Here is a 13,015-nt window from a genome sequence, read left to right as displayed (position 1 = left end):
TTTAATTAAAAATGACAGTCGTGTAATGGTCGGAGGGTTAAAGATGGTTATTAATAAATATTATGTATTTTTTTATTGACAAACATCTTAGAATGGTATGCAGATTTAAAAAATGTGATTTTAATTGGAAATAATGTGTGTTATTTTATGTGTTTTATACAAACTATTAACAGTTATGTAATGTACCAAACCTAGAACTATCTAGCTATTAAATTACGTGAATTATTTACTTAATAAGACATCTATATGCAGTCGACGGAATCAATCCAAATACTTATTTTGCGTTACAAAAGAAACAACTCCAATTTGCCATGCCAACGAGAAGACAAAATCAAGTTTTAGATAAAAACACAGTTAGCGATTTGTATGAGAACCTGTTCGCGCATACGCGCCCTACAGTAAGGCACTAAACGAACTAGCCTCGCGTCGATTTAGCGCCCTCGAGTGTATTTGACAGGCGAAATGTTTATTGGCCTTCTTCCTCGGAATCTTTTCGCTGCGAATAATTCATGCAATTTGACACAATGCATATTTATTAGACGGGCCCCGGGTAACCTGACGGCGGATATTCCGTGACGTACCTACAATTCCTTGCATATTTTGTTAGCTGTACCCACTGTTGTTTACGCGATACGTTTAAAAAGGTTGCGTTTGCCTGATGATAGTGGTTCAGAAGACATTCTCATGTCTCACGGTCTCGGATGAAATTTTATGAGGAACTATTATATACATAACTAATGCAAAGAAAGAAAAACACAGCAGCTTTTGTCGAACGAAAAATTTAACATTTCAGCGCGACGTATGTTTATAAAATATGTGTGTGATTTATAAATTTCGAATACTAAAATAATAAAATATATCGACGAGGATGGGATTCGAACCCACGCGTGTAGAACACATTGGATTAGCAGTCCAACGCCTTAACCTCTCGGCCACCTCGTCTAGTGAGAAGGCTTGCGAAATATTGCAGCGTTTTTAGGAATTTATTTTCCTTTGTATATTTACTAGAAAAGTGTACGTAGAAAATAGTGGATTTGATAATGTAATGTAGTAAAGAAATAAAACGCAGTCTTATTACTTTTTTAATTCAACGAGGCTGTTATTATTATTGAGTGCAAATAATTATTGGTCAAATCTTTCTGTATGTGCGTGTGACTTATTTTCCATTTTATTTATTATCATGTATTTATAACTTTTCAATATAACTATACACAAATCTTAGATATTATAATATACAAAGAAAATCGGTAATCACTATAAATAATGCTTTCATGAAGATCTTTTACTTTTTAGCTACTTAGTAGGTATGTTTTGTAGTTGATTACCTTTCGCTAGCAATATAAACAGTATTTTTTTTTATGTCATAGCGGGCAGCTGAGCTGGTGGTTCGCCTGATGGTAAGCGATCACCACCGCCCATAAACATTCGCAAAGGTAGTACCTCTGTGAATGCGCTGCCCGCTTTTATGGGGTAAGGAAAAAGGAAAGGATTAACGACTGGAAAGAAGGAATGGACGAGGACGGGTGAGGAAAAGGAAACGGGCCTCCGGCTCCCCCACTCACCGTACGAAACACAGTGGCATGCCACTATTTCACGCCGGTTTTCTGTGGGGGTGTGGTACTTCCCCGGTGCGAGCTGGCCCAATTCGTGCCGAAGCGTGCTCGACTCCCACATTAAAAAGTATTCTATATACTCTCAACTTCTTAGTTATTGACAGGGCGGCGGTGAAATGAAATTGGCGACAGCCTAGCCAGTTTCATTAATATTCCAAAGAATTGTAATTATTCACAAGCAGAGTACATTATGTAGGTTTTAATGAAAGAAGTGCGCGTCCATTAGGCGAGGAATATTCATTCGGGAATAATAAGCCTATCTGGTATTGTGGAGACGCCGGCGTCTCGCTTAATGTTAGGGGACTTATGTTTTTAGTGGTAAAAACACTGAATTGATTCAGTTTTTGCGGTTCTTAATTAGATTTCTTTGTTCACTTTTGAGTGGTCCGGCTGCGTTTAATTATGGAATTGTACCTATAGTCGTGATTTTCTTTTTGTTAAGTTTTCTGTTTTGCGAATATTCCGCTGGTCTGGTTTTATTCACTTCTGTTTGATTGTTTGTTGGCGTTTTGAAGTTTTGTTTAGTAATTTGTGTTCATTCTATATTTATTGTTGGTGACTTGTTTATCCTTGGCATTTGTCTTTGTCTTTGTCTATTGCCTGGGAACCGATACCGTTGCATGTAACAACTAAATTCTCCAACCGTCGTTTCCTCAGAGACAATTCATTCTCCATAAAGTGACCCATCTGTTCATCTTTCGTATACAGTTGACAAGTCAGTCTCCTGAGCGACATTGCCATGCTGTTACTACGCAAGCTCATCTTTTATTACGATACAAAATGGAAAGCTTACGTGCTCCTAACTATATGTAGGGCCCTGACCTCAATTGCTAAGTAATAATGCTCAGGTATGCCTCAAGGATGTCTAATGCTGGCTGCTAACTTACACAGAATTTTGGAGCTGTATTCAACGAAAGTCAGTAATTTTGTTACAACTTTTGTATGATTATATAGAGAAGCATAGCAAATTGTCTCGGATATAAAAATTATTTATGTTTCAACTTCAACCTACAGATGATTATACTTTACGAGTTAAATTATACGTTGTTATTTGAAGTGGCCTGCGAGCTCTGTGGTTGTGTGCTTATGTTGCAGTAATTTAGTATTATTTGTGTATTTTCGTTCTGTATTTATTTTGTTCATCACTGTTTTTTTTTTCGTTTATTATAGTTTTCTGTTTCTTTATTGAAGAGAACAGGAATAACATTCGATGTTTTCATTGTAATACTTAGCTATGTAAATAAATTTTACCATCTTTTATTACTAAATATAAATAATAGAGAGAATTGTCCCTTAAAGTATAATGATTAAACAAGACTATATATACTAAAATGTATGATGTAAATTGCGGTAAACTTTCAATACACGCTTTTACACGCATTTACAAGCATTGTTATATAAGATCACGTATTCCCACGGCCATCGGGCACATCCAAGCGGTTAGCAATCAATGACAGGCCCGTATAGCAGTCGCGATTATCTTAATGGCGCTGGTATACGGGAATTATGTATTCGTGAGGCACAATCGGCCCCAAATGAGAGGCCAATCGGACGCTATTCGAGCGGTGACATGCCAAACCGAATCGATAATTCAACCGTTATAGTTGGTGTTGATAAAAATTATGGGTTTTGGTAAATAATTGTATGAAAAGTGTTTACAGCATTTCAATGATTTGCATCAGATATGGATAAAGATGAAGGTGTTCTTATAACGATTGAGTTATAGCTGCCGGGCGATTGAAAAATGAGTGAGGTTGAGAGTAAGTGGAATATATAGGAAAAGAGCATCGATTAATCTGTTCAGTGAACATTTCAATAAATGCCTCCATAACACAAATTTCTTTACTAACTTTGTCATTATATTTTAATCATATAAAGTTGAAGAGTTTACTTGTTTGCTTAGACTTAGAACTGAAAGATATTTATATAGTACATTTATGGAGGAAGGATATATACCGTCATGTACGACGTAGGTGATACCGTGGGGCACAATTTGTTAGAATATAAAAGTTTATAATATATTAGGTTGAAAGCCCATTACGTGGAAGTTTTAAATGTAACTGGTTAAATGGGGCTCCATTATACGTTGGTACATCTATTCCAAAACTTTCTGGGGCACACAGGCGTTATGTGAAACAAAAACATCGTTATACAAGCCTAATAAAACTAACGTACCAATTAATGCAATGTACACTTCACATTGTACATGCCTCTCGCATTCAGACCATCATTTCAGTGCGGGTGGCAATTAACAAAGTTTTTATATCCCCTTTGAGAAGGCGTTACAATGTTTCCACTATAACGCATTATGACCACAAACAAGAATTCAAGAGGCCGTTAAAGCCGCTTCCTAAACGAATTCGACCGTCCCCGAAAGTTTTTCTATGAGAAGTTTTTACATCAGCGGCGCATTAGCATGTGGGTGTTTATGAGACACATTCGGCCGATAAAACTGCGCCGGGTTTCGCAAGCCTCGAACGGCCACTTAAGGCACTAAAGTATGTCCCTATTACTGCCCTTTCATGGGGGCTTTTTAAACAACGCCCGGCTGTAACTATTTCTGAATAGGTTGTACGAAAATGTACGCTGTGGGTGTTTACATGACTTATGTTTTTCGTTTCGCTTTCGTATCGTTTGGATTTAATAAAAAGTTTTACAATAATTCGGTTGCAAATACAGCGTAAATGTGTCCTCGGAGAGCAATAACACAGTTACTTCGTAAATCGTTTTCTCATTTTGCTGTTTAGACTTTTCAGGCCGACAAACTTTTTTTAGGTAATTTAGGGATAAATTTTGTGGATATTGGTTTTTAATCTAATTGGTGACACAATGTACTAAGTTTTTTTAAATCCTGTTCAGATAAATTTGTACATTGTTTTTATATATTTTATCTTGCTCTCATAGAATACGCACATGATTATCTAATTTAAATGAAAATTAATGCTCAACTGTTTTGCCAGATGTTTCGCGTTTACCAATAGTACGGTAAATTCAACTGTCTTACATTTCGAAATTTTATTATTTGAGACAATACAAGATTGGGGCCTTTGCGATTGGATAAAATTTTCCTTTTTGTTAATTTTTCATAAATACATGTATAAAATTTGAAAAAAATTATGTTACCCCCTACCAGGTGGCTCACCTGTTTCTAGAAAGCATATTATGCCATAAAATATATTTAAATACATATAGTATAAATAGAGAAAAGGAACTATATTTTACGTCCCAATCTTGTGGAGTTTTATTTAAATGCAGATTGCGTGAAAGGCGATATCTAAATCACGGAACGTGTGACGTCAGAGCTTTATCTCGTCTCGACACCTGCCTACACCTGAATTATAGCCCAAGGGTTGTAGGCTAAGAGATGATTGTATTTTATTAATATATTTTTCTTAATTTGTATTGACTTAACGATATGTTGACTTGCAATTTTGTACATAAATAGATGTTATTTCCATTAGAAACATTTGTTTCCAATTACATATTTACAATATGTAATATACATTACTCTGAAATACGTAAATATTCAATCTACTAGCCCCTCTTTGCAAATTAGTCATTTCATTCTTACATCCTCCTATTAACTTTATTGAAATTGACGATTCAAAATAAAAATAGGCGCGTTATATGAAAACGTCGATCGGCTCCCGTACTATGAGTAATGGTCGTCAATTCAGCTCACCCTGTTCACGGATCACGAGTGAGTTTTTCTTTCAACTGCGGATGGATCGACACACCTGCGCCCACTTCGTGTTTATTGTGCTGTGTGCGGGTTTCGTTAGGAAATACCGAACTCTGGATAGGCTGGTGTCACACTTGTAAGCATATGCGCGGTGGTTACTATTGGCATGATTATGCATTGGTGAGGAGATAGATATTTTGTAAGGGAGTTTTTCTTATTGAATTATTGATCTTATGTTACTATTATAGTAGCGAGACAGGTGCTATATTTTGATGATAAAATAATACTAAAGTGCCTACTACGACCTAAATAAAAAATTGTACCATGTACAAACACACGAGTCAAATAGTAAATTATGGTATTTGTGAACAGTACATGATACTAATGTCACCTTTTAATTCATATGCACTTGTCTCGTCTCGCACGCGGCGTGCATATCGACGGGTGGCCTATAAACGTTTGCGAACTTATCGCATCTAATGTTGCTTTATTTTTTGGTGACTGTGCGAGTGATGTTTTTATTATAAAGACGTGTCGGGACTAGGGAAATATTTACGAATGTCGGGGGAACGTGTTCTGCTGATGTATGGGCGTAGTTCTCGTTTTGATTGTACTATTTGTACAAGGCCTTTTCTACAGTTGTGCGTGTGTGTGGTGACTGGAATATTGTGAAATGGGTTTACGATGAATTTGAATAAATGGAGTTCTGAAAACCTTTTTAATATGATATTTAGATAATAGTATACCATATTCAGAATTAACAATTCAACCTTGAAAATGATTTGTTTTAAATCTACAATGAGAATATTTCGTAACAAAGAGAATAAATTTATAATATTTACCTTTCTTATTTAAGTATTTTTCAACGAGTCACTTTCAATATGGCCTTAAAACCTTTTAAAGCTGTTCAAACACTTTAAAATTATTCCCAAGTAAAATGATATTCCGAGAATGGGTACACTTACAAGAACGCTTTTAAATCCGAGAGTTTTTCAGACTATGCTCTTAAACTTATTAACTTATTAATAACAAAAGTTAAAATTGAAGTCGGAAAACCTGTGCAACTAAGTTACAAATAATCTACATTTGAAAATGTCATTTTCTCTAAGAACAATCAGGGGCAGTTATCACGAACAGTCTCCCTAATGCACCTAATAGTGCCGTTTTGTATTTTAAAACCTCGTTATATCCGAGATTTTCTTAATTAAAGTAAAGCTAGCTTTTGAGTTTTCTTTAAAAATAACAAAAGAACGCCGCGAGGTGGCGCGACGCTCGCCATTAAGACGTGACAATAACCGGTTAGGTGCAGTTAAGATAATGAGCTCCTGAACAAAGAAATCCTATCAAAAGTCTTCCTAGTGATTGTATTCTTGCCTTGGTTATATTATTAAAAAGATTTTTTAAAGCTCCTTTTATCACCCTACTTATGGTTTTTAGTTTAATGATTATTCTATGCAGGACAATTTTATTGGTTAATATGAAGCGATGATATCTTATGAGCATTTTAATAATTGGATGACAGGATTCCCTGTCTTCCATACGTAACCGGCTACGCCATTCGTAGCACTGACTGCGTAGCACCAAACGCGTAGCACTGGTACATGTTACAATCACTACATTTTACATATAAAGCAAAGTCACTTCCAGCGTCTGACCCTATGTATGTATGCTTAGATCTTTAAAACTACACAACACGATTTTTATGTTCTTTTTAATATATAGAGAGGAAGAGAGAAGGAAGGTTGATATATATGTAAAATAACATCTACTTCGAATATTAAATTCGATTTCGGACGGAGCCGTGGGCTAAAGCTATGTGCCACGAAACGTTGCTGTCATCCAATAGGAGTTGTTATATCAAGTTAGCGATGTAATAGGCTAAGAGACAAAATTAAATTCAACCCATTTCATTAGTACGAAGTGAAATGTGGAAATAAATTTCAAATAAGAATATCTACTGCATGTATATTATATATTATATATTAATTGTAGTTTAAAACATAACATTCTAAAACAATACGGATATAGTTTCGCTTACTGCACACTATGGATCGAATATTATTTGGATATTGTGCACGTACTGGCAGTTTGGAAGTACTGAGTACATATAATATATGTTATAGATAAAACAATGTGCTTAAATGTAACGTAATATTAAGCTACCGATTACGGCAGTCTTAGTTGACGTATTACAGTAGATTAGTCGAAGTCGAAGCTTTGAGACTTGTTATTGGTAATATATTGGGAAGAAAAGTATGCAGAACAAGTATTAATTTAAAGTTAATGATCATTTTAAACTCTCATTACTCATAGGAGGCCTGTGTCCCAGCAGTGGGAACGTATATGGGCTGATGATGATGATGAAAATAATTTTTATGTATAACTGATGTGTTCTGTGTGCAGAACAGCTAAAGATATGAAAATGTAAGAGGCTTATTTGCTTACAGTGTAGGTAATATACTTTAATATAAAGCAAATTGGCTTCAGACTTGCAAAACGTTAAAATGAAAGCAAAAACAATAAAAAACTTGCATCGGCCGGGAATCGAACCCGGGCCGCCCGCGTGGCAGGCGAGCATTCTACCACTGAACCACCGATGCTTGTTTTGCTGATTAAAATTACATATCCAATTCCACGTATTCATTTAACTGAAGTTATTAAATTTATCAAAGTTGTTTACACAGATTTTAATTTTGTATGACCGAGCCCGAATGACATTTGATAATGTCTGTTTTAATGTGAAAAAAATGATATTTTATCAGAGTAAAAATTTTAAATAGATTCATTATGAAATTAAAAACCCACGCTCGCTGTAAAGTGTTCGAAACGTCGGGTTAATAATATAATGAATAAATCGCGTTTAAAATCCGTTAAAAAGTTTTTAATTTCTAAATGTATAATACTCGCGTAAAATCAAACACAAGAAAATACTATAGATTCATTATCCCAATACTAATCAAGACCACGGCGAAAAACTAAAAAAAAAAAAACATTAAAAACTCGCATAAATTTTCGTAAAGTTGTTCAATTGTGAGACATAAATTTTGATAGAAAACGAATATGTATGAATCTTTTCTCGTTATGAATATTCCATTCGCAAGCTATTCAAACATACAATTCCTTGATCACCGAATTCGTTAGAAAACGTTAAATATCGATATTTATTGGCCGAATCCCCAAAGCTTTGATATATTGCCGCCAAAAAACTATTGAATCATTTTCATTTGTATCGCAAATTGCGCCTCTATTCCTGTTCGGACGGGTCTGATCCGATTTGGTTCACAATAGCGTGGAATTCTAGAATGTTCGTTGCACCTGGCTTAGAAGATTTTTCATGGCTTTAGTTATTCATGCCTAATGCTTCGAGGCTCTCGCTATAACACTATCTATGTATCTGTGTAAAAATGTAAAGGGCTGTGCAGAAGTGGCCGGCGGTCTTTAAAATGAAATTGTGTATTGTAGATTAATATTTAATAATGCAAATTTCATTAAAATTTTAATAAAATAGTTATTCTTCACTCGTTCTTACATAATTACGTAACAGAAGTGATACTTAAATAATAGTAAGTGTTGTAGGCACAAACAGCACAAAGCAATTTCCGTAAATTTAAGAGAACTGTACCTTACATGCTGCTATGCTGCTAGCTTCGCCCGCGCGGTCTTAATAAATTTTTATGGAACTAACTCTCATCCCCTATTTTATCCCCTTGGGGGTAGAATTTATCAAAATCCTTTATTAGCGAATGCCATCTATAATACATGCCAAATTTCAGCCCGATCAGTGATTTGGGTTATGCGTTGATAGATCACTATGTCTGTCACATTAACTTACCTTTGAGTTATATATATTTAGATTACCTTGTTTCTTCGAAATGAAAAGCAAATGAATCTTGAAACGAGCAACTGAAAATAAACCAGACCCATTTGACAGTACGATGCGTCACGTCAGCCGCAGCAGAACGGGGGGTTCGTCAAGTCGATACGTTTAATTTGTTTGTCATCCGAGTGGATCCGTAGTAGTAGGCGCAGTTGTCGAAACAACGGAGACGCTGGTTAAGACAGATTAGCAGTTAGTTAGTTGGGTTGTACGTTGTATTGTCTCTGTGTAATCCGGCCCCATCGCCGGTCTCGAGTGTCGTTCTGGTAAACAAGTATAAATGGTCGATTCAAATGCGAATTGATGGCCACGTGATGTATCTTCAAGTGTTGTCTGAAACAACGATGATTATGTGAAGGACATTTGAGGATATAGAAAGATGGAAGACAAATAATAAATTGTTAGTGTTGAGTAAAATAGCAATTTTTATATTTACTATTACGCAAGTTTCTGGACATGATAGGATGTATACATTTTATTTTAGTCGTATTTTCTTTATTACTAGGGCAGGGTAATCAGCCGCCATATAAGTAATGTGCTCTCAAATGCGCTGGCTTTTCACGAATAATGCTGACAATAAAGCGACAAACTGGTGTTTTATCATTAACGAAACAGATTGTACATGGAATATTTATAAGGTTATATTTGTTTCACAAATGAACACTGCGATTGGTTAATTAAGTAGAAATTCTTTAATCAAATTATAATAACCATCGTTGACGAGTTGCGTGCGTGTTTTTTTTCGCGTAATGAAACATATTTAATTGTGTCCATAACGTGGAAAGCAACGTTGGGGTGGTTTGTTAATACACTACATAGATATCTATGAAAGAAAAACAGTCCATTATGTGCAAGCCCCAAAGAAACGGGGCCTAAAATATTTCGTACAAGGCGTGTATAATGCGGTAATGTCGCGCAGGTGCTCAGTAAAAAGTCGTTCACAGTAATGGACGGACTGAAATTGTGCACTAGCCCTTACTGCGAAATAAAATATTACTGTATTCTCTTTATGTTTAAGCACAGATAATGTAAGGCTAAATACACTTCCTGACGCGGTATTATGTGAGGGGTTGTCGATTTATTATCTAGAGGTTATTTTTGAAATAGGTATTAAATAATGCAATTGAAACATGTATAGTAAGTCTTATAAATAGACGGTGATCTTTTAAATCTATGTAATGTTATATTATAATGAGATATAGTTTGGGAATTTGTGGCGTTGTATGGGAGTAATTAATCAATTAATCTCTGGATCTACAGCACTGATTTTTTAATTCTCTCTTACCAATAGAAAGCCACATTATCTGAGAGTGTCATCGGCTATAATGTTTTGTTTTGTTTTCATACCAACTCAATACGGGCGGTGCCGGAACGAGAGGCTAGTATATTAGAAGATTTTACTGTTCTGTGAACCAGGTTACTTCTTTATCATTGTTATACGTTATCTATTTATTTAATACGCTAAAATTACTGTTAAGTAAACAAAATCACAAATTATTATTTCAAATGGATGTATCCGTTTATTTGCAATCTACTAGAGGGTCAGTTTAGAAATACAAATTTGCGCAATGTGTAACCAAATTTGAAACGATTTCACGCAAAGTCTAACGATACTCCACTGGGACATTGCGGACGATTTAGATAAGCTGTTTATTTTAAATATCGACAATCGAGCGTCACTATTTATTCGACAAATGTTTGCAAAAATCAAAACAACTGAATGGAAATACATCGTTTTTGTTTACTTTTCAAGCTCTGCTGGAGGCTTGTTTTGTATTCGGAACTTTATTATTTTTTTGTGTTTTGTATAAAATTTGTTCTTGTATATTATCTATTTTTTGTGAAAGATAATAAGAGAATGCGTATTGGCAGGAGAATAAGAATAGATGATAAATGGTATGGTAAAATTCATACGGCGAAGAAATTTAAGAATGAGTTTTCATGATAAATTGTGTGAGACAATATTAAGAGAGTATTAAGAATTATTATGCATTATCAATCATCGTATGAAAGAATAATGTAATGTTTGTTATTAAACTTAACACGCGTTTTTATTAACTTTATTGATATCGTTGACGGTCGGTTTTTGCTATTTTGGGAGTCAGATAATTCAATACTTTGAAATAAAATCACTCAATATATTATTATCATTTGTACGATTCATTCGCTGAAACTCATTCGTATAGTTATATAAATAGAATAGATAATTTAGTTAAATGAAAGATATAGCTTTTCTCTAACCTGATATCAGGAAGGGTTGCAGGCCTACGATACAAGCTTCCTTAGTATAGGTCTGCAGTCCATATTACCTTTTTTATGTAATAAAAAGAAAATATAGCTCATTGTAATAATTTAAAGTTAGTTAGTAAATAATTTTAATAATAATGTTCATCATGTTTTTTTTTTTTGGCAAATAAAGTTTTTTTTTTTAACTAACATCGTAACTGTTCCTCTAAGGTGATAGTAAAATTTGTCATACCCTCATCGCAATAGCAACTGTATAAAGCGATGGAGAAATTAAACTAGAAACAAAGAGCGCTTAATTCAGCTCTGTTTGCCAGCAGTCAGGTAACAATTAATCATGCTCTGTAACCTCTGCACCGCCGCACAAGCGCGGGGTAAGGTAAAAACGAATTAGTGAAATGTGACCTCGCGAAAATTGTATGCCAATTAACGAGACACCGAGTATTGCCGGTGTTTAAGCCGAGAAAAGGTCTGGTGCTACATCTGTGGGTCGAATCGCTTTATTGCTTTGATGTGTGTGATGTTTTTAAAGTATCTACTGTATCTACTTGTATTGCATAAGGAACTGTATATAAAGTTAAAAATAATATAAATATAATAATAAAATTATATAAAGTTGCTCAAAATAAAAAAAAGATTATAAGCAATAGCTGCTATGATATATAGTGATTTGTACACAAAACTTGAAAATAAGTTGCCATAAATGATTTATAAATGCAATGTATTTGTTTGTGTAATCGATTGTGTATTAATTTATTACTCACAAGACGCTCCCGGCTCCGCCCGGATATCAAGGCTCCTGTTTTATCCCAAGGGAGCATATAATCGGAATAAAAAGTCAGCTTGTACCCTGTCTGTACACCAAATTTCATCAAGATCCGTATCAGTAATTTTAGCGTGATTGTCGGACAAACATCCAAACAAACAAACATCCACATTTATAGTATTAGTGTGATTAGTATTCAATTATTCTTAAATTTTTGTAGTTCCTAAATTACTTTTCAATCCACTTTGTCAGAACAAATATCGATTATTCTCGAACATTGTTAGTTTTGTAGGTTAGTATATCGTGATCCGAGTGTATTTGCGCAAGTGTCAGTCACCGCTAACCTTACAGCTGGTTGGATAAGTGAATGTGCACCATGAATACAAATTTCAAAAGCGAAATTTGAATATTGCCCAAATGTACTCAATTCCATATGTAACGGTATCGCTTTCATACATATTAAATTTTCGCTTGCGGAATATATCGGTTTGCGGTTTGATATATGAATACGAGTAGTATGGTTATTTGTAATGTTCAAAATAAAAATAAAAAAAAAACGATTATGCATCGGCTGGGAATCGAACCCGGGCCGCCCGCGTGGCAGGCGAGCATTCTACCACTGAACCACCGATGCTTGTTGTAGTTGTGATAAATTTTAAATAATATCCATAATTATAGTACAGCATACATTTCGTGGCAATATTCAGACTTTTTTCTATACAAAGCGGGAAATATTGTTTTTCTTAAAAATTAAACACCTCACATAACATATTTATCTTATAATATCTTATCTATATCTTCAAGGCCTTTGCGCTCTGATACAAAGTTCATGC

General features: G+C 34.7%; 1 protein-coding gene and 3 non-coding genes across 5 annotated transcripts in view; 1 reads left to right on the top strand and 3 right to left on the bottom strand.

The window, feature by feature from the left end:
• LOC119839562 (furin-like protease 2) overlaps positions 1 to 13,015 on the top strand; it is a 199,137-nt gene that overhangs the window by 163,091 nt on the left and 23,031 nt on the right. The gene's annotated exons all lie outside the window — the stretch shown is intronic.
• Positions 861 to 942, bottom strand: Trnas-gcu. The gene has a single exon. It is a non-coding gene; the product is annotated as a tRNA-Ser (tRNA).
• On the bottom strand, positions 7,825 to 7,895 carry Trnag-gcc. The gene has a single exon. It is a non-coding gene; the product is annotated as a tRNA-Gly (tRNA).
• Trnag-gcc lies at positions 12,746 to 12,816 on the bottom strand. The gene has a single exon. It is a non-coding gene; the product is annotated as a tRNA-Gly (tRNA).

Source organism: Zerene cesonia, chromosome 4 (genome assembly GCF_012273895.1).
Source record: "Zerene cesonia ecotype Mississippi chromosome 4, Zerene_cesonia_1.1, whole genome shotgun sequence".
Taxonomy (NCBI): domain Eukaryota; kingdom Metazoa; phylum Arthropoda; class Insecta; order Lepidoptera; family Pieridae; genus Zerene; species Zerene cesonia.
This window is presented reverse-complemented; position numbering and strand designations above follow the sequence as displayed.